This window comes from Micrasema longulum, unplaced genomic scaffold (genome assembly GCF_059751315.1).
Source record: "Micrasema longulum isolate JH-2025_06_02 unplaced genomic scaffold, ASM5975131v1 h1tg000097l, whole genome shotgun sequence".
Lineage (NCBI taxonomy): Eukaryota > Metazoa > Arthropoda > Insecta > Trichoptera > Brachycentridae > Micrasema > Micrasema longulum.
The window spans coordinates 154,819-179,208 of NW_028277303.1; positions in this window are offsets into that span (position 1 = coordinate 154,819).

Below are 24,390 nucleotides of genomic sequence, written 5' to 3' on the forward strand. Positions count from 1 at the left end.
ATTTGTACGGCGAAGATTCTCTAAAATGTATGAATAAATTAGCAAAAATGGTTTTAATCCAAGTTAACTACTTTTAATGACATCACAAATTATTTTTAATCAACCAATGATAGAATATTGTGATGGATTTTCGGTTTCCGGGAAGCCAACCCACCAATCAAGACTGAATTCACCAAAGAGAACTAATACGGGTAGTCACGGGCGTAGTAATTTAAAAAATACAACACTGTGATAAAACGATACGAAAAAATATTTTTTTTAGCTTATTTTAATAATATATAATTGAAAAAATATATTTTAAAAACCACTGAACTTCTTCATTATTTATAACATATCCAAAATAAAAAAATATTATTGGATTTCTACTTTTTTTTCTTCGTACGTTTCGTCTTGTTTGGACATTATCAAACTCATGTTTTTTAATTCTTATTATTTTGGACACCTTACCAATAAGTCCTAGTACCTCATTTGTAACAGCCCTTCGCACTAACCACTACGCTACAAAGCGATTTGTAAGACCAGTTTTTTTTTTTTTTAGCTCGATCAAGTTTTCATTTACAATCGTATTGCATCAGTAATGGTTTGGGACTGGTTACGAAAATCTGGTTTTAGGATGCACATAATATATAATACAAGTATTATAGGTTTGTGGGCGGTTTGATTCCCTCACTGCCTACTCATTATATTTTTCCTTCACCCACTTACAAGCGTCGATCCCATATCTCATATAACTCCTCCTTTAAATAAAAATCTTCCTTATAATGGAAGAGATAGATTTTTTTAATATTCGATTCAACCCAAAATTTTATCATACCAAAAAAAAAAATAGAGGATAAAAATGTAATGTTTTAGAGTGACAGAGGCAATGTTTTATAGTGTGTTTCTTAATTAATTTACATTAAGGTAATCAGCGCCAGAGACAGTACTATACATAGTTGATAATTGAGGGTATTAAAAGTAAACTTATAAATCTCCATTGAAGAAGTTACTGAGATATTTGCGAGAAACGTTGAAAAAAGAATTGTGAAGTTTCTAATTATGCTTCACTAACTCAATGAAGAATGCTTAGTTTGCAGTGTTAAATAGTATAATTGAAATCTGTTTTTGCAAGATTTAGGTAGGTAGGTTTTTATGTATAGTTGATTTTGGCATCAATAAATTGTCCGTTTTTGGTGAAGATTTCTATGTTCACTTCTAATACCCTCAATTACAGTTTTGGAAAATAAATTTAATTTTTATTTATTTACGGTTACATTTTTTTTTTACATTTTTTTTTTGCACCACAACAGGCCAGGAGGCCTAATTACAGTGGTGAATTACATCACAGAGCACCCAGGCTTGAGAAAAATCACATTTTTAATTTTTGCGTTCTCACCGGGAATCGAACCCGGAACCTCCCGTGCGTGAGTCAAGCGTCTTGACCACTACACCACGGAGGCCGCCATATTTATTACAGCAACATAATAGATTAATTGAGTAATAAAAGTATACATTCATATTTTTTGTTTTTTGCTGGTGAGTTATCTAAACTGCCTAAAGGGATAGCTTCTTCGTTTTAAGACACATTTTTTTTAAATCTAAGTTATTTTTTATCATGAATATTATCCACTTTTAACTATTGGTTTGCAAAAACTATTGCATCTACTATCCTTATAAAAAAGGTCCAGGACAGTTCTGTTAAAATGGCTACAATATGATGTGTATTTCATATCTGCTTTGATTTGGTCAAGGTACCTACTATAAGCTGAATCATCTTCTATTGATCGTGCCCTTTGCCGTTTCTTAAAAAAAACATGCATTTTGTGGTGCAAAACATTCCCGAAATTACCTTAAAATATTATTTTCTAAATTGAGAATTAAATCAAAATTCTTGTTTATAAATTAAAACAACCGAGAAAAATATGTAAAATAATTACAATGTACTTTTTGTACATATAAAAAAGCAAAAATAATCTTCTAATTCCTACATTTACTTGAAACGCGCTGGGTTCAGTGTTTCGAGGTTTTTTTAAAAATATTTTCTGGTAGAAAATGCAAATGATGGTAGTGGTTAATAATTGTTTGAGTGTTTGACCAATTGCCAAAATAAACGACATCTTTAGACTAGATAATAAACGAATTTATACTATGTATTACTATTCCCTCAATTTTATTTGAACACATAATTTTTTAAATGTTTCAAATTCATAACCTAGACAACTTTTACAGAAAAATTTCAAGACTGGCTCAAGTTTAACATTTCCGAAAAACTGCAAGTAGCTAACCGAAATCTAATACTAAACAACTTCAATTCATGAATATCCAAAATTACATATTTATGTATTGTTTAAACAAAAATACCTTTTAAAGAAATTAATGAAATTAATAAACACCTTAAACAACAACTATAAAATAAATTAACGTCATTGAAAATGTATTACTAATTTTAATAATATAGCCCAAAACATTTATAATATAACAGTGTCCCACTTCAATAACAGAATAAACAAAACAAACTTAAACATGTAGATTATACAATATAGATTTTATAATAAAGTAAAAGAAACATATTCGGCATTATTGTATCTTAAAATAACTCAATAGTAAAAAAAATACTTATAATCTCGAAGTTTTCGTAAAACTAAAATTTTTTTCGCTCTAATCATCAGTACTGAGATGCATTCGTCGATTACTCACATGTGTATGCTGTTTCTTTTAAATAATGGGCCCAGGGGGCTTATGCTAGAATGACGTGCCATTGTGTCACCCGCTCGACAATCGAGTCGAGTCGAGTGACCATCTCGATTGCTCGGTCATAATGCATTTTTTAAAAACCTTTTGACAATTTAATTAGGTACAAAGACGAATGACAAAATGGCAGCACTACTAAATACACATTTAACAATGGCTCTGTCACATTTAAACTTCAATTTTTTTTCGCTGTCTATTCAAAAGGTACTGTAACAACTACTTATGTTACAAAAAATGTTTTACTGAGGTACTGTCTCATTTATATTTAATATAAAATAATCAAAACATTTATATTAATAATGTAATCAAATTTAACCAACAATATTGTACATGCGAAACTAGGGGGAAAAAAGGACAAGATTACCAATGAGGAGAAAAACAATGTCTCCAAACTCATTGTACAGAGGATTGAAGCTGTACAGTGAGTTAATAAATCTTTCTTGAAAAATTTTGATAAAAAATTGTAATGTTGTTAAAAGTATATATTAGTCCTTAATATGTTTTGAGCTAACTTAATAAAGCATAAAAAAAATATGTATTTATTTTTTTATTTATTTGGAAGTTCAACAAGGATACATAAAATACATTCAATATGTAAGTAAACATTGATAACATTCTTTTTACATATCCTCAATTATAGAACTCCACCATCTTTCATAAATAAATTCATCACATCAGTTATTTTTTTACTAATTTAAGTTAAAATGAAAAAAAAACACTAGCCAATATGAATAGCGAAAGATTTACAATAGTTTTACACGAAAACAGTTTGACAGCTGAAGGTACAATGTCGCATTCTAATATCCATATCGAGTGATTTGGGGCACTCGAGATAAAGTCTACTGGTTTGCAATCGATTTCAGTCGCATGGATGGTTCAAGAATGCTGTCACTCATCAATAAGCGGAAGTCGTATACGATTTTAAAGACGAATAAACCCAGCATAAGGCCCCAGACTTAGACCTACTGAATTTGACTTGAGTACAGGGTTAGGAACTATCACGCCAACAGCCTAATTTAGAACTGTGTAAACAAACAATCGGCGAACAGAGGTGAAGGACCCGAATAGATGTGTGCACAATGCAATGTGAACAGAGAAAGCACCCTCATTCATTCAATGTCTCTTTTTCAGCAGAATGTATTTTCAATTGATGAAAAAACTAAGACTCATAAGAGTATCTATAAAATCTACCTTATAAGATCAATTTTTAGAGAATTAACATTTTAATTTTACGCTTTCAAAGCAGTTAACTGTTACTTGTAAAATTTGTTTGACAATAAAGTAATCTCTCACTTTTTTTAACGTATACCCAATAGTATGTATAGATGTATGTAGACAAGTGCCAGATTTCACCCCTTAGGGAATTGCAAAAAGAATGGAGAGCACCATTGAGAAGGAAAATGGGAGTCTAGACATATATAGGGCCTACGACCTATCATTTGCTGATTTATGTTATCACTAAGTTCACACTGTGTATAACTAATGCAATATTCTGCCTACGTTGAATCATATTTATTCTTCCAATGCAATGATATTGTTAGACGCCTTTGAAATATTTCCCAAAAATGGAATTCTTGAAAACATTTTCCAGTTTTTATACTTCTTAGGCTTTGGTATTTAAACCTATCTTTAATTATGTATATATGTACGTCTATTTTGCACACCCTTGCTTCATATATAAAGTGTTTCATAAGAAACGTTTGACAAGGTCTAGTGTTTAAAATCTTAAAGATAAATTTGAGTCTATGTAATATCCGTTTTGACTCATATCTAGATAAAGCGGCATTATTAAACATGAATTCATGCAATTTTCTTGTTCATCAGATTAAACGGAACTCAGTTACATACACCGAATAAAAATCGAGATAGTTCGGTTATATTTAAGCGTACCTAGATTTAAGCTCCCAAATTCAAATAAATTTGTTTATTAATAGGGTATTTTTCAACTCCAGCCGTAGTGTTACTGAAAAATCCATCATTAGCTCAATCTTACGCTATTAAGTCGAAGGCGTTCTGACTTTTCTTCGTACAAAGGTATTACCGTATTTTCTCCCTGGACTATTGCCCTTGGGCAGTAAATTTTTGCACACTATAGATTACCATTATTGTGTCTCTATTGTCTTGCTTTTTCCTTAATAAATCGTTTCTTATTGGAGCTAGAACCATACAAATACCCAAAAAAGTGCCCAGTTTTATCTGCCGCCTTTAGACGTACGGTATTCAAATATAATGATTTACTTTGAAAAACGGGAAAGAAACTGATACAAAAATTTTTATTTTGGTATATTTTATTTTTAAAAAACAATCAAATCGGCTTATTTTTGGGGTGCGGAAAACGGAAAGACATCGAAACGTCAATTTTAGTTAGGCGAAATCAGTGGAGTTGTCTTTGTCTGGCAGAAAAACTGAGTACAAATACTAATTTATGGAATTTCTCCGTCCCCGCATTTTCTCTCAATTGGCGTTAATCATTAAAAATTCCACCGGGTTACAATACGAATAGTTCTCCACTAATATGCATACGACCTTCACTGTATTCTTTTGATTATTCGATCAGATAGATAGATAACCTGATTATTGTTGTAATGCAAGGCAGCCAGAGGTACCAGGAGACCAGAGATTCGTGGCGGTTGCAGTTCAGTGACTCGCCACGGCAGAACGGGCCGCCGAGTGAGGAAGGTACCCGGTTCGTTGCACCCACGTTGCGCCGCTCTCGCCACCGCCCAACGCAGCTAGACTGACGTTAGGTCATTTGCAGACAACGTTCTTAATTCTAGTCTAAAGAAAGATACAACACAACGATTGTTGTCTTGTCTATAGCCACGACTATAGAAAATGAATTAATTTGTTAATGGTTTTTTATTTAAATCATTACTCGAATCTTAATTATACTAACACAAATCGCAGTTCAAAATGGTGCCACAAAATAGTTTAACAATGCGTAATAGTAATATTTATTAACAATGTTTTGAATTTGTCCACATTTTTGTAGACTAGAACTGGATTCAACCCCCTACGGCAGTGGTCGGCGAACTCATTAGTCAAAAGAGCCAAATATAAGCAGTTTAACAATTAAGATTTCCTTTGAGAGCCAATTTCCTTAATGTTTTAAACTGTTTCTTCTGTATGATGGCCAACAGTACAAATTTTGCAGTCTTCCGTCAGTTTGTCCGGACTCGCGTTGGGAGCTCCTCAGATGCGCGGACGCCTAGGTGGGTAAAATATGGTGGAACAGGCAACTGTTCCTGTAGGATGCTCATTCAGTTGGGTCTGTGCTTCCTTCCGAGCGGAACGCACACGTTCTTTTGTTTTGTCCTCCCCTTACGGGGGTGGTATTCGGATCCTCTGCCTCTGACCACCCAGGGAGTCCTTCTTTATCCAAAGTCGTTCTCTTAATGTAAATATCCGTGTTTTTACTTATGTTTTGTGTAAGTTATGTTAGTTATGTTACTATAGTTTTAAGAAAATGTTTTTGTATGTTTGGATACGTTTATTTATGTAAATTGTTTGTTAACATATTTTTTTAAATGAAAAAAAACAGAGGCATTGAGGGGATCCTGAGGGGTGGGGACGACGTGTTGGCCTCTGTCCACACGTCCTCCTCCCCCCTCCTTAATCTGCATAGAGTTTGTATTCCTTAGGAATATTTATAATAACTTTCCTCCATGCGCAGCTGACAGAGAGTCCCTCAGGACTCTATAACAGCTGCATGTGGATGGTGGGCTTAAGGGTCTCCCCTCAATGTTTCTTCTGTAATGCCAACGTTACTTAATAATAAAGTCCGTGCATAAGCAGGAGAAAATATGCGTATTCGCAGTCTGTTTTAACTAGAAATTCTTTGAATTGGCGATAATAAAAATCTTTAGATAAAATTATGATGACAATATTGATTATTAAAACATTTCTTCTGGAAATGTCCGCGCACTAAGCGGTTTTTGGTGAATGACGCAGTGGTAGAGAAGTATCTAGTGAATATTTTTTTACTTCAAAATACCATTAAAAAAAACATTTTGCCACATCTGCATCATTGAAACAATTTAATAGAGTTAAATATGATGTTTTTTCCATGTATTTAATGACAGCTTTTGCAATATTCTCACCACTTGTTGGAACCGGTGGACGAAATAAATAGAACAAAGGTTAATCTTGCGCTGTGTGAGCCGCGTTCAAGTGGCTAAAGAGCCGCATGTGGGTCGCGAGCCGAAGTTTGCAGACCTCTGCCCTAGGGAGTTAAATCATTATCATTCCCTTTCCGCACCTGATGGTGCATAGGGCACTGCATTGGTACACCAATCGCTGCGTATCTTGATCATTTTTTTATATATGAAGGTAAGATGGTCAGTCTTACGCTTCAGGTACCAGTACAGGGATTATAGAATATTTTAGTGTGAAAATACCCTTTTAAATAAATGTTTCGTATCAACCATGTCGAAATCACGATGTCGACAAAGGGTGAAATAGAGAGTTAAATACCCCTTCACTAACATCAGCAGGTGGAAGAATTTAAGGAATAAATAATATAGATATTCAATTGTAAGCAGCATTCTGTGAATGCTACACAGTGTGTAAAGTGACCAGGTTATGTAAACCTAAACCAACCAATAACAGGTCATAAGCCCTGTAGATGCCTTGACTTCTATATTCCCTTCTCTAAAATGTTATTTATCTCTGTTGTAATAATAATAATAATAATGTTTGGATAATTTATATAGCGCCATTTTTGTGAAAATCACCTCAAGGGCGCTGTACAATAAATAAAAATCCCAACACATCTTGCTGCTACAGAGCGCATAGACGGTTGAGATTCTAGTTCCTCGTCTCCAATTATGATATATTACAATTATGATAAATATGAGCTAGATAACAGAACGTCTTGCAGTTACAGAGCGCATGGACAATAAGAAATCTAGCCCCTATTTACATTTTTATTTTCAATTTTTTTATTTGACAATGAAGTTTTAGAGTTTAAGTGATATTTTAAAAACGAAATAAAAAGCAAATTTATAAGATTAGAATTTAGATAACAACAAGTCTTGCAGCTACAGAGCGCATGGACGGTTAAAATTCTAGACCCCATTTACTATATTTAGATATTTGATAGTTGATAACATTTACATAATATGATAGCTAACATCACAAAAAGTCTTGCAGCTTCAAAAGGCATCGACCAATAAAATTTCAACAACATAAGAATGATTTTAAAAAGTTAATAATAAAAATAATTTAAGAAACGCAATAGTAATACCCTATGATTTTATCCCATATTTTATTATAACTCAACTAGTGAAAAATAGACAATCCTTGGTGTACATTTTGGCAATATAAAAGATAATTTATAAAAAGTGGTAACAAGAGATCGTAGTCTGTTACAAGTTTTAAAAATTTGGCAATTCCATTTGAAATTATGATCAACATAAACACCTAAATACCTATAGGAATTCGTTTTCAAGAGTTAATTTATAAGCTCGTAATTACAAGCATAGGATATTTTGTCGTCCAAACAATTTATGTTGGACAATGGCAACGAAATAGCCAATTATTTGAATGGATAGCAATCTAAAATATCTAATTGTGCTAATTTTCCACCCAAGTACAGCCGAACGTAATGCGACATATCCCGACCGCAAGTTACAGCTAAGATGAAATTTCGGCCAATTTTTGGCCGAAACCGCGCCTGAAACTCTTTTTACTGTCCGAAACTGAAACCGAAACTTCGGTCGGTCACTAATAAGTGTACTATACTAACTAGGCGTATTATTTATTATATATTATGAAAGTGATAGTGAATAATTTTCGTTAAGATTTTTAAAAGTATTTTGTTGTCTTTTTATATTTTTTAATAAAATAAACGTACAATAAATAGTAAATAATTGATTTTTATATCGCGAAATTATTTTTATGCAAGAAAACTTTTTTTGACACGGTACTAGGTAGAAAGCATTACCCCTTTGGGCCACAATTTATTACAAACGCTTCCTTCATCGGTACATATCGAGAAGGTATAAAATTAAATCGATATTTATGTGCGAAAATGTGTAAGAAAATTTGAGGTATCTTCGTCGGTAACCTGTAATTGTATCGGCCTCGTGCTGTAATGGTCATCGCAGTCTCCTACAATTCAAGAGGTCTCGGGTTCGACTCCCGACATGGTTGATATGAAATATTTATTTAAAAGGATGTTTTCACACTAGAATATTTCGTAGTCCCTGGACTGGTCCCTGAAGCATAAGACTGATCATCTTACCTGCATGTAACGAAAATGAGCAAGATGCGCTGCGATTGTTGTACCAATGCAGTGCCCTATGCACCATTAGGTGTGGAAAGGGAATGATGATGATGAATCTGTAAATTAACATGTTTAGAAAAAAAATCTATAAATATTCTGTTTTTTATACGGAAAACTTAATATTTCTTTGTAGTAAAATAAAAGAACTTCATATTGCCCTGAACGCGATTATGAACGCTTTCGATACTATATTATATAGTAAAATCGACATTAATGTACGAACATGTAAATATTTGTATGAAAATTTAATATGTCTTTGTTAGTACTTTGTAACTCAAAATATATTTTAAAAACTGTACACATATTTTATTTTTCACTTAGAAGACTTAATTTTACTTTGTAGCCAAAATTGAAAATAAATCTTAACTTTCAATTAGAATACGGGCCCTGGGCTGGTATTCCAAATGTTCTCGCGGGCGTATTATCTCGTGTATTTTGTATGACAATAACCGTTTTCTCATGCCGCGAGACTGGTTCAGAATAGCACCCCTGGTAAATTTTTCTTACGGTTTTGAGAAGCAATAGTAAAAAACCACGCTTTAAAACCAACTTAGTTCCTATAAAATCTGTATTTATTTTTGTATCAGAAAAATATTGACGATTGATAAATGACACTATCTATTTCGATTGCATTAACCTTGTCAAAGGAATCGCTTAGACAATATTTACCCTTACCCTCCCCCCCTCCCTTAATCTACCTACCCGATACCGCCACTCCCCCCTGACATGTCCCAGCCCTAGACTGCTTGATATCGTACTGATTAGGATAGTCATAAAAAATAATCAGCTCCAATATTTGTCACTTAAGGGCATTGAGCTCTCGTACGAAAGTACTTCGACTTAGGGGAATAACGATAATCTTATTGTATATTATTTTATTTTACAAATAATATAAAACCCGAGTATATAAAAAACGTAGATTTTAAAATATTTTTTACTAATTAATATAGTTACATAAAATGACACATGATTTTTTTATAACAATCTACTTTTATATATCTATTAAGTTAATCTTATAACTGTTGTGTCTTGTGCTTGGATAGTGACTTACATTGTTATAGTTATTCAATAATTTGACGATATCGTATTTTGAATATACACGAGAAAAAAAATATTGTACGAAATAAATAAAATAGGTAATCGTAATTAAAATAAAACGCTGTTTTTACTCGGGTTCAAGAAATTCTCTAAATTTACCTTGAATTTTTTTAATGCTATATTAATTCGAGAAATTCGCATTCTCATTTTACATAAACAGAGTTGCATAAAAAATATGTTTAAAAGTGGGTAAACAAATAAAATTGAAAGAAATGCAGCTTTTAGAAACACAGTATGAAATTTTAAACGTGTAGGTTTTTAATATTATAATAATAACATATTATCATAGAATCTAAGTTATCACAGCCGCCCAAGGTGGGGCATGTGGACATCACTAGAAGCCTCTTGGAGACCCTATTGCCAGTCAGCACTTTCGCCTCCTCCAACGTCAATCCCGCGTCCCTTAGTTCTGTCGAATAAAGACGAGTATACAAGAGTAGAATAATCGGCTTTTTGTTTTGACTGAGACTAGAGTTCCATACAACACCCATCGTCTTAAAAGTGACAATGTATTTAAAATACTTTAAAGTGTGAAAATATTCAAATAGTTAGGTGTGTGAGGGTTATGGTCCCGTGGTTAGTGTTGCGGACTCACGGATCAGAGGTCCGAGGTTCGAACCCAACTCTACCCCAACTTAATTGGTTTATCCAAATATTTCAATTTTGGGGACATTTTCAACGAGTAGTAAATAACTCATAATGGGAATAAAGTTAAGATAGAGTGGGGTTTGAACCTCGGACTTCTGATCCGTGAGTCCACTACACTAGCCACGTAATTGGATGTACTTTATATTTATTTATATTTTGTATTTATGTTTTGTGTAATAATTTGAAAAAACAAAACAAATAATTTGGAACATCATCTTCTTGATTGATTTTCCACCCAACTTTTTCAACTCTAGAACTAGCATTCTCAAATATGATGATATTATTTGAAGTTTGAATGTGTTTTGTATTGAATGTTATGTTTGGAAGTGCATGCTGGTTGTCAGTTATTACCAAATATGGCGAGAGCTCATTCCGAAATTAATTAGTTAAGTTTGTGCGTCACGTTTTAATTAACTGGCGAGTCTAGCAGGCGGTAGTTAGGTGAATTCAGACTTCATTGACCACGGGTAACATTTCTAAGGAAAGTAAAAAATAACAAAAGGGGGTATTCTGTAAGCATTTGATTAATATGTGATACCAGAAATATTCTGAGTTTGTTAAAATATCTTAATAACTCTCTAGGGGGTGATATCCAGCCCTTGTCTACAAACATTTTAACAAACTCAAAGTGATGTTTATAAAACCAACTGGTTCAAAATTAAGTAAATATATGTATATTATGTACCTAGGCGAAATAATTAAGTCAGAAGAATTTCACCCGCATAAATAAAGGTTTTAACTCTTTAACTTAGAGAAATATAATATTATATTGAAATGATAACATTATAAGAAATGTGTTGCATTAGATAAAAATGTACAAGATTGTAAACTTTATTCTTATGGCCAATAAACATTATTATTCTAGCCGAGGACCGGATTTCATCCCAAGGGGATTAACATCTTGCAACAGACATAGAGATTATTTTTGAGAACGGAATATGAAATTCTAGACATTTATCAATAATGGTTTTATCTCTTTTATTTTACAAAAATCAACTGGTGGAAGAATTGAAAAAACATCGATGTTATGGGCAGAATGGTGAACGTTACACAGTGTGTTAAATGACCACAATGACAGGTCATAAGTCCTGTATGTGACTAGACTTCCATATTCGCCTCTTTAAAATGTTCTTCATCGTTTGGTAATATGCAAATATGTGATTCAACTATTTTTTAAAAATTATTTGAGTCTTGAATCAAAGAATTAATTTAAATAGCATAAATTTTGATAACGTGAAATTAAATTATTGTTTTCAAACATTCTGGAATTTTGCGTTAAAAATAACTCAAGTTGTTCCGTCGAAAAATAAACTTACGATCTCACACTCCATAGTCTACAAAAAAGGTTTAATAACTTTTTTTGTAAATGGAAAAGAGTCTGAATATTTTTTTATCAATAATTTACCTAAATATTACAATTTTGGTGATCTTTTCATTTAGTCGTGTATTTAACCTTATTGGAAAATAATAAACACTTACAAACAAGTCAGTGACACTACTACAGAACCACAACCCTACTACTTTTATTTCATTCAATAGTTTCGTAGTATTAGTATTGTTAGTAACATTCACCATTCCGCCTACGTTTGTAAACAATTAAGGTTCTTTGACTACCATATTCCCTTTCCGAAATATTTATCATTTTGCATTTTTGTATATTGTTATCTAGATAAAATCAATACTTAACATACGTACTCAAAATATTGTTCACAACTACAAATTAATGAAACCGTTTGTAACTAAACTTCTTTTTTTTAAAATAAAAAAAAAAAAAAAAGTTTTTATAGCTTTCTGCATATAATGAAAAACATATTTGTATTTTTTTAATTTTCATAATAAAATGAAAAAACGTCAGAAAATTGGAGAGTGTCTTTTTTTGTTTTGCTTATTTTAACAAAACGCAAAATATGTTTTAAATAGCCCTTCTTAATAACTCTTCTGCAATTATAATCTGAACTTGAAAATAAGGCAGAGATAGGTAAAATGTTATGTGTGGTCTGTATTGGTGTGTATGTCTGTGAGACTCGGACTCTGAAGGCGGAACTCTCACTGTAAACAGGCTAGAGGCTTTTCAGATGTGATTACATCGCAAAATGCTGTAGATATCTTGGGACCTGATAACGAACTCGGAAGTCTTAAGTCGAGCTAGAACAAACAGAGAACTCTTGACCACCATAAAAGTTCGTAAAATTTCGTATCAGGGGCATACTCGTATAACGCGTGGAGAAAAGTACCACTTGCTTCATTTGAAGTGTAAGATTAAGTAAGAGTCACCGAGGGGCTGGAAGAGGGCAAATATCCTGGCTTTGTAATATAAGAAACTGGACTGGTTTCGGGAATGCGGAGCAGATTTTCCGGGCAGCACAGGACAGAGAGACCTTCGCCAGAGTGATTGCCAACGTTGGGGATACTTGTCAGGGCACTAAAAGAAGTGCACTATAATTTTTTTTTATATATTCTTTGTCCCAATATTAACTAATATTTAATTATATTTCTTACTATAGTATTGAGTGATTTTCTAGAAAACATATCTCAATTATCATTTCAATTATGTTTATATATATATATTCTTCTTCTGTTGATTTCAATGATACTCTTATTTTGTTTTTTTTAATACTACTATATTTTACTATTATTTTGTTGATTTTAATGATACCATTATTTTGTATATTTGATTATGTGTGATTCTTAATTTGTATAATTTATATTTTAAAAAATATTTCTGATTATCTTTTTTGCATTGTATTCTTTGGAATTTTATTATTTATTACATTTATCTTTTTTTTCTAGATTGTTATTCTATTGCATCACATGTCATTATAATTTAATCTAATTAATTTTACTATGTATTTTTATTGTGGATTGACACGTGCATAGCCTAAAAAGCCTTAATTTGTTCATTAATATTTAAACTAGTGTAATTTTGAATGAATAAATAAATAAATTATAATTTGAATATAAACTAATTATTAACATTTCTAAACAATATGGGTAAATTGATTGATCGATTGATTTTGTGTTTATTTTGTAGACTAACAAGGCGAAATAATAGTCATAAAATTTTTGTTTTTATATTTGTAAAAATAAAATAAAGTGTTAAGTAGACTCAAATCAGTGTTTGATTTCTTATATTATAAGTTTAATTACGTACACTAAAAAAAAACTTATTTAAAGCCAAAATACAATTACTTTTTAAGAGCTAATTTATTTGCTACACACGTTCTAAATAGGGGTCCTTGTTAGTTTCATGGCGAGTGAATCCCCACGATTTTTTTAGCACCCAACGTCATTATTTCTTCATCTGTTTATGAGAAAATGTACTTGAATTGCATTGAATGGTGTGTACCTGTAGTGTAACATTGATTTAAAATGAACTTTTGTGATTGTTTTTAATGTTGTAAGCACTGAAATGGTTTATAACAAAACTGTCACACGATGCTATGGTTAAGACCCGCGCTACTACAATGATATAATAAAACAGCATAATACTGATAATAATGGTCTTCGTTATAATGAAATTTTAATTGGCTACGTAAATCCTTTCAACTGAGAAATAAATAATCTGATGGAAGTTTTGCCTTTTCTACGTTCAATGATGTAGCAGCTACATACATTGGGTACCTTTACTACATCGTAGTCGGTAATAGCTTGCCAATACATGATCCAAGTACACAGTAAAGTGACTTTCTATTGGCGAACTATGGTTTGCATGTGAGAATTCGTGAGTAAACACAAGTCTAGTAAACGGACATAATATGTTTTTCGTTTACAGAAAACTCTATTATGGAATGTTTTCCTTAGAACAGGGGTCTCCAAACTTTAAAGCCTAAGGGACATGCCAACATATTGCAGTTTTAAACTAGGCGTAATAGAAAAATATCACGTTTTTTTCCATTTTTGAAGTGAAAAGATTTTATGAAAAAGTCCAGTAAAAAAATATTTTTTTGCTACTTCTTAGTAGCATAAAAACTATTTTTAAATTTAGAATTTTTTTAATTTATTTACGTACATTAGTTTATTGCACATTATTTGAGACATAAGTCCCAACTCCGTGGGACTAAAAGTCCTGTGTTCAGATGGGATGAGCAATTATTTAACACAGACATATGAGTATATCATCACAAATATAGGATCAAAAACATTAAAAAAATGATTAAAAATCATATATATGGCACATCAATACGGTAAACAGTAAACATAAACATTCGGAAAATCATCAAGGAGTTTCTCACTCAAATCCCTCCCACTAAGGAAAATCCAGTCCTTTACTCTTCTCTTGAAAACAGTTTTTTAAAATTTAGAAATTTGAAATATTAAATTGTAGGGCAAAGTTTCTTGAAAATCTACGAAAAAATCATAATATTTTTTTTAATGTAAACGCACTACTTTGAACGACGTCACTGGTTCATATGAACCAACCAATGATATAAGAGCTGTGAAGCATATTCGATTTGCTTACCGTAAACGAACCAATCGGAAGAACTGACAGAGAAGAACGTCTGACGTCACACGCGGAGTTATTTCAGAAATACGAAACTTAAAAAAAACATAGCGCTGATACTACGATATATAAAAATTGGAAAAACAAAAAAATGGGCTTAGTTTAATAGTCTATCAACAAATAACCTCATTGCGATGTTTAATTTTATTTATTTATTAACAGACATTGTCCATGTATACAATTGGGTTTAAATATTACAACAAAAGAATAGTTTAAAACATTTTTAAAAAGAAAAGAAGCATTGACAAACATAAGGGACATCAAGACAAGATCTGGACTATTTATTTAGTGCTTGTTTAAATCGTTGTAAACTTAAACCAAAAAAGTCCAGATCTTGTCTTGAGTTAACAATACGACAAAGACGGGTCATTGGAAAATTAAGTTAATAATTAATTTTGTTATTTGAATTATTTATGTATGTTAGTTAGGGTGTTTTTTAATTGGTCGTCTGATGAGTGAAGTCGTAGTTTGGAGACGCCTGACCTAGACGACAATTTCTTTTCGTTTTTGGCAAAATTCAAGTGTCGTCACGACATCACGAACTTTCAGTCAGTATTGTTTAACTTTGTATTTATCAATTTATACAATATAAAAATTAACAAAAGGTGTTGTGTATGTTTATTGTACGTAGTTACCGCATGTAAATATGTATATCTTTCAATCTATACAAACAACACATATCAGGGGCGAATCGTCAAAATGAGCGATTATGCACACCATTCCATTATATTTGACTTTCGATTATAATGTTTTATAGTAACCATGTCTATGGAAAAAAAAAGAAATAATTGTTATTTATTATAAATTATCACTACCGTTTATATCTTTCTACAAAAAAATATTTATGAAGTGCGCCCAGCCCGTTCTCGGTGATTATAGTCAGAGATAATGTGAACTATATTGTATTGTAAATCAGTTAATCTATTCGTTTCTTAAACTTCAGTTTACATTACTATCGCTCAATAAGTGCCAAACAATTACTTTAATACTTTAAAACCACCACAATAAGTTTATTAAACCACTTTGAATGTCTGCTGATTTTATTGTTGCAATTATTTAAGTGCTAGTAAAGTGATTTGACGTTTATTTTAATTGGTCAAATTTCGAATCGAAACAATAACATTACCATAGCCAATTATAGCCATAGACTAAATTATTATACTATTTTACGCTTTATAATACCATAGTAAATATAAACCGTAGTCTCAGTTTAAAATTGATAAATTAAATAGTGCTCTAATAATACTATAAACTATAATAATAAAGTAACGTATTTAAATATTAGATGATACATATTTTAATCTTAATCCTATAAATATCTTTAAAATGTGAACAGTAGAAAACGACAGTTATTCTCAAACTAGAAATTACTGCCTACTTAAAAGCATATCCTCGAAAATTTATCGAGCATTCGTAATCTTTGCAGAATCTTTGAAATAGGTTTTATTTTTTGTTCAAAATATTGTCCTTTAAAAAAAATGTTTTTTTGTGTTCATATTTTTTAAACCCGTATTTCAAAACTTAAATTGGTTTGATTTGCCCGTCGTATTAATTTATAACCAGAAAGACTCATGAATTGCAAAACATTACAGACAGTAAAGTGTATTTTGTTGAACATCAAATATTCGGTTTAACTCTGAGGAATATTGCATTTGTAGTCACAAGCATTTATAAACAAAGAAAATTGTCATAAATTTTTTGTCTTATCAAATAGCACAAATGTACATAATATGTTTCTTCATATAACTGTTGTAATTGGCTTAGGCCGTACATGCAATAAATAATAATTAAATATGTGTTTTGCTAAATACTGGTTTTCTAAATATTATGCTTGTTATTTTGCTAAATACATTCGTTCGAAAATGCCCTCACAGGGCGAAACAATTGTCACGAAATTTCTGTTTTTATATTTGTAAAAATTAAATAGTGTGTTCGGTAGACTCAAATCAGTGTTGGATATCTTATATTTTAAATTTAAATATGGAGTTCTACAAAATAAACACCAAATCAATCAATCAATCAAATACTGGTATTTAAAAACTCTTGTGATTTAAAAATTAAGTGTAAATAAAGGCTTTGAAATATTTTATTTTTAAAAAGCAATTATAATCAGCCAATGTATGTACACTATGTGTACATGAAAGGTATTTTTCTTTTTTTTCTTTGACTAATTACTTTTTTTCCCTTATAATATAATTCTATTCGAAAAAATAAAAAAAGTTAATTAAGACATAAAACAAAAAAATGGAATTGTAAACTGAATTTCGACTCCTGTTCTAGTTTAGGCTGACACCGTACCAAAACTTATTTTATACAAAACGCCCAAAATTGCCATTTTTATTGTTAAACCTTTTGAAAATAAGTTTTAAATAAAATGCACATTGATATAAAGTGCATAAATTTAATGAGCAAATTTGATTATTTTCAACACTTTTTCTTGTTATGTTATACATATAACTTATATGAAACAGTTTTTTGATGTAGGATTTGACGCTCTAGGAACTTTAACTTATCAACTAAAGGAATCACAAAAATATAAATATGTATAATCTTTAAAAAAAAAAAAGAACTCACAAGCCTTAAGATGCACGCGTACAGCCGAACGTAATTTGACACATCTTGACCGCAAGTTTCGGCTTTTTTGCCGAAACCGAAACTTCAATCGGTCACTAAAAATATGATATTATCATTACCTCACATTAACAATATTTTGAGTTTGTCCAAATTTTTGTAGGCAAGGACTGGATTTAACTCCCTGGGGAGCTGTTATCATTAACATATTACAACAGAGATGAAGAACATTTTAGAGAGGGTAATATAGAAGTCTACGCATCTACAGGGCTTATGACCTGTAATTGGCTGGTTTAGAACAAACTCAAAATATTGTTGATAAATCCACCTGGTGCATGAATAAGACTTGTTGATAAATCCACCCAGCAGATGAAAGAATTGAAGGAAATAGATGTTCAAATATGGACAGAATGGTGAATGTTACACAGTGTGTAAAGTGGCCACTTAAACCAGCCAATGACAGGTCATAAGCCCTGTAGATGCCTAGACTTCTATATTACTCTTTCTAAAACGTTCTTCATCTCTGTTTTAATATGTTAATCTCATATTAACTTAAACAACTTCTTCCTAATGAATACAATCAGTTACCTAAGTAGCATTTGGTACAATAATTCTGGTATTATATTTGGAATGAAAAGCAGTTAATTTGTTTTATACCAACAGAACGTATTTTCATCCAGTTTAAGATTTAAGAGCTCACAGTATTTTCCATCCTTTGGTTGAATAAACAATATTGCAAACGGTAGAAGCCCCATCCTTTACGGAACTATTACGAAGCAGGTTCTCAAACCTGCCTTTCTGTTTTCAGTGGCGTAGCGCGTGTATTAAAGTGATAAATAAAAAAACAAACGATTTTTATTCTTCTTCATCATCTTTTAAGAGATCCTAAGATCTGTGTTACAGAAAACAAGTTGTTCTCCTGAGATGACCCAACGAGGTCCAACTGTTCTTCCACCTCTTGGGTGGTCTTCCAGGCGGACGTTGTCCAGATGGGATTTCATTGGCTGCAGTTTACACAAGTCTGTCGCTGCTCATTCTGTCCACACGGTCCCTCCTGTAGCTTCTTCTGGATCTGCTCCATCGTACAATATCCTCTATTTCAAACGTATTTCTAGTTAGTGTTACGGATGCGGTCTCTGAGTGTTTTTCTAGTAATTAATCTCAACACCTTCATTTTAGCAGTTCTGAGTAGCCTTTTGGTACAAACAGTTTCAGCCCACGCTTCTACAGCGCACATCATGATGGTTTTACTATTATTACCGCCTATTACTTTATTATTATTATTCATTTTATTACTTACATAGTAATGAAGTAGGTACCGACTACCTACATATTTATTACTTATCCCTTGCACCACGAGACTACAAGATTAAATAATGATTATTATTTTTCTTTCTTTCCCTAAAAGTTGATTTATGTATTTTTGTTTTGTACTTTATTTTAAAAAATTTACGAAATTTTTTTATTTATAAAAAAATATTAATAAATTATACGAATAATGTAAATTATCTCTAAATTGTCATGATAAAACGAAATATGTTTTTGTTTTACATGGTAGAACTGCTTTATTTCCCATTTCCTGGAAAAAAAATTGTTACTATTATCAAAAGTTATATTTATAACTAAAATTATTTTAAAAAGAATTATAAATAGTTAGAAATGACTTAATTTTTGTTTAAATGATAATTATATGTGTTTAGTTTATTTTTTCGTGCTATTTCTATCTCTAGGTACATAAAACGAGTTCTTTGCCGTCAGCTATACTAATATAAATTAATACATATATTACATACAATAATTTGTAACTGTAGGACCGGCATTGGTGTTCTTTAATCAAGTTTAGTACCTTTATTTTCATATTCATAATAACAAAAGATATATTAACGTATTTATTATTTGTTATTAATACTAGTTGTGTACCATTTCAATTACTTACCTGGCTCAATAGGTTAGTCTGTATGGACAGAGCTTTAACCATTTTCCACTCAGGAATGTGTAAAAAATTTAAATGACTAAAATACCAAGGTTTTTTTTAACATTTTTATGAAGACGCATTATATCTCGCGGTACGCCACTGGTCATCAATTTAAAGTTCGGGCACCATAACAGCACCTAATCTCCAACCCCCTATTTCCAATTTAATAGAAATGCGAAGTCCCGCGTTTCGCAAGGAGATCCCTCCAGGGAAGTTGAAGAACCCAATGTGTGACCTCTGATCTTCGAAATTCGGACAATCCGGTCTAGTTGGTAGGTAAACAGGATCCTCTGCTCCTCATGAGAATGGGTCTCAATGCCAAACTGCCTACTGTGTGTGAACTTCGATCGGACATTATTCATTTTGCGAACGGACAGAGCAACCATAACTAAAGATTTTGAGTTATTATTATTATTACATCCCGCCATCTTTTATTGCAGTCGTGCGTTTTTTACGACCGTTAAATCTCAAATTCACCCCAGTAACAGTTTAAGAATATCACGGAAATACTTCATTTTATACATCAATTATTTGTGAAGGATACGAAAATCGACGTTTATTTATTCAACATTATTTAACAAAACGACTCTTTTCAATTTGTTTTATTAATAAGATTATTCATATTTTATCTTAAATATAGATCATAAACTGGTTGGTCGTTTTAGACTCTTTAATAAATGTAACTTAATACAAATAAAATCAAGAAAATATACTGACAAATGAATACGTATGCATGTACGGTAAATACTGTGTTTTCAGCTTGTTATAATAAAATTGATAACTATCGCAGATAATAGAACTACTTTTGATTGGACAATATGTAAATCTAGGCTCATGATCCGTCATTAGCTGGTTCTAGTGATTTCTTTACGTACCGTGTAAAATTCATTTTTATGTAAATGTTTCAAAATACACGTTTCTTCAATCCATTTGAACTCCAACTTATGTTTTTGTGGAGTAAATATTTTATTTATTTATTTAGGTGCAATTCTTCCAAGTTATTTCTCTTACTAAGAAACGCCTAAAAAACCTTAGGTATTCGTGAGGTGTTAAAAAAAATCTTTTAAGAGGGCAGATTTTGGTACATAAATTTAGACGAATAAATAAATTAATATTTGATCCTTATGATTCTGGTAAATCGCATGCTGTGAACAGTAGTAAAGGATTAATACTCAGTGTACCAGTTACATTAAGTGTACGTGTCTATGAACAGTAAGTGTTAAGTAGTAATACTAAATTTGATATAATTACAAAAATAAATCAATGTTTGTAATATAATGTTTTAATTTCCGTATAACACCATTTCTTTGAAGGGCTTGATTTGCATTTTTGTTCATTTTACGATTTATATGAGAAAATGTTACTTTTGTATGCCTGCATCAATGTTATAAACAGTACACTCATACGACTACTTTAAATATAAATAAACAACTTATTTGATTAAAAAATAATGGTTTTATTATATATTTTCAGTGGCGCAAATAGTTCAAGATGGTCTCAGTAATATAAGTAGAATATCTCTCATTTATTGAATATATGAGTTAGTTCTAGTAGTATAAGATAGACTCATTGCTGACCCATCTCTAATGGTTCAAGTGGTAAATCATGAATATTTCTGATATTTGTACAAATCACTCGAATGGGTACACAGATGAAATGATCTGCAAATAATAATTATGAGTTATGAGGCTAAATAGTTCGGTTCACAACAACGTTTTTTTTGCTCTTCAGAAATGTTAGACTTTTGCAGTTGCACTCGTATTTCCGCCCATCAAAGATTGATAACAGCACATTAATCATTAATAACCGCTAAACAGTTTATGCAAGAGCGTGATTTGCATTTTCAACGCGGATTAGGCACAATTTATGCGTAGACATTGCGAGCCGTTTTTGCCACACGGGGCTATTTTGCCATTGTGTTTTATTAATGCAAACAGATTAATAATATTCTGGACGCCCATTGTCCCATAGAGAGGAACAATGGATTCGTGTTTACAGCGATCATTAGAAAGGCAACGAAAGTGTGAAGAAGTGTATGGAAAATATCCCTTTATTCGGACCGTGTCCTTGCGTGTGAAGAGGTACGAAAAATAGCCCTTTTTTCGGACGGTGTCCTCGTCCGGTGTCCGGTAAACTATACTGGGCGACGGTCAACGGGCTCTATGCACTGTAATATGCTAATGGAGGTCACGCGGAATAATCGCAAAGAGCATGAGAGTATTTCGCGATGTAAAGTGAATGCATTTCGCTTCTAACCCTTTGTGCAAGCATGCACCGGACAGGGGTGCATAAGAATCCACAATAAGGGCTGCAAAAATGAAGATAAACCTAAAATGATGAACTGATGAGAATGTTAGTGTTTGGTCTAAGATATAAAAAATATATACACACGAGCTCATTTATTTATATTCATGTCTATATTTAATGTATTTTATATTTTGGTTAATTTTCAACTGTATTCCATCTACATAACACATTTATGAGAACGATTATTTCGTTTTCAAATACTATTAAAAATTACGGACATTATTATTTACAAAAATTCTTTACCTATCTTTAAACAACAATTTTAGAAAAACGTGAATATAGCTGAAAGGGATAAAGTTACAAGCGACGTGTAGTAATTTTACAGAAGAGCCAATCAAAGACTTTTTTTTATTAATAAAAAAATATCATACGTAGGTACGTATTATTTTGGCGTGATTCTGATGTAATTTAAATAAAAAATTCAAATACGAGATACTTTATTTATTTATTTTTTAATCTTTAATTGGCTCTTACGTAAAATTGCCACATCGTCGTTGCGCCGGTAATATATGTTAAGTGACATTTTGTTTTTTTTAAGGAGATAATTTAAACAATGTATCTTTTAATGATTGATGTTATTTTTAAATACATTTTTTTGGCGACAAAAGGGAAAAATACGTCATTTTATTTTGAAAAAATATTTAACTATATTTTGTTGAAACAAAATTGTTTAATCTTAATGAGAAGTTAATAATACTTTTTTTTTTAATCACTTAACAGATTTTACCGGCGCAACGACGACATGTCGCTTGGTAACATTTTCCTTTCCAGCGTCGATATTAATATTAAATAAACTGGATATTAAAAATGGATATAAAAAGTAGATAAAACGCATTAAAGCTTAACAAATTACAACAGGGATGGATAATAACTTAAATAAGGGAATATGGAAGTCTAGGCATTTACAGGGCTTATGACCTGTCATTGGCTGGTTTAAGTGGTAAAAAAAAATAAAAAAATATTGAATTAAAGCTTGTAAATATAATAAAATAATAACATTTGTATTTATAATGAAATTAATTTGAGATAATTGAACAAAAATTTTATTGATTTATTTTCTAATTGTTATTTTAAACAAACCGTTTTGTGAAGTAAATAAAACTATTAAAAATGTATATAAGAATTAATAAGGTAGGTACTCGTACTATTACTTTCTCAAACTCACATTTGGAAATAAAAAAAATCTTATGCAAGCTTTATTTATAAAAATGCAAAAGTTTTTTACTTAATTATTAAATGAATCTAACCCCTCTGCCTTGTCCGAGTACAAGCCCTGCAAGTATACATGGGGGATATTACTTTTAGATTATTTTTATTCGGAACTAGGAATCGAACCAACTCAGCTGTTAGGGAGGGATGAGGGAAGGCACAAATATAATAAATTATGATTAATTTACTCGGGCATTGTATTAAACGGTTATTCTTTAGTGCTTTGAAGACTGGTTTGCATAATACGAGTCTTAGAAAATTAACAATTTACTTTGAAAAATATCCTTGTTCAGTAGAAATGGATAACAGTAAACAGTACCTACATATTTATGTTATTTTGATAAATATTTTCAACTTCGATCCAGAATGTTTCAAAAATAAAAAAAGCGCGTTGTAATTGTTTTTTTAAAAAAGAAAAATTGTATGAAACCCCATGCTAAATAATTAAAATATTTAATACGGGTATATCATCATATTACTAGCAAAAAGCTTTAAATCAGTAATCCTTATTTTGATGTAATTTTAATAATTCTTTTTTTTCAATATAAAGTGTTAAGGAATTAAATAATTGCATTTTGTTTATCGGAGAGTTGTTAATAATATTTAATATTTTGAAGTATTTGATAATAGCTTTGGCCGATGGAGAATAGAGATCTGTGTGTGATATAAAATTAGAACCCTTGACGAGTCTTTTCAACTCGATGACTGCTCTCAGATATAAATCCCGATTAAGAAAATCGAGTGAATATAAGTCCGCCTCGTTGTGTAGTGATTGGCGCATTTATATACCATTCTTGAGGTCCAGGGTTCGATTCCTGGCAGGGTGGACGTGAAATATTGATTTAACAGGTTGTTTAAACTGCTATTTTATTGTTCCTGAACAGACGCCCAAAGCCTAGGACTGCTCACCCAACCTTCACAATTGAAATTTGCTGCATTTGACTTACCAATTCAGTGCCCTATGCACCCCTGGTTGCGGAAAGGGGAATGATGATGATGATATATCAAACTTCTTCTTCTTCAATTTTAATTTCAACCAATCTGTTTTAGCAATAGAAATATCCC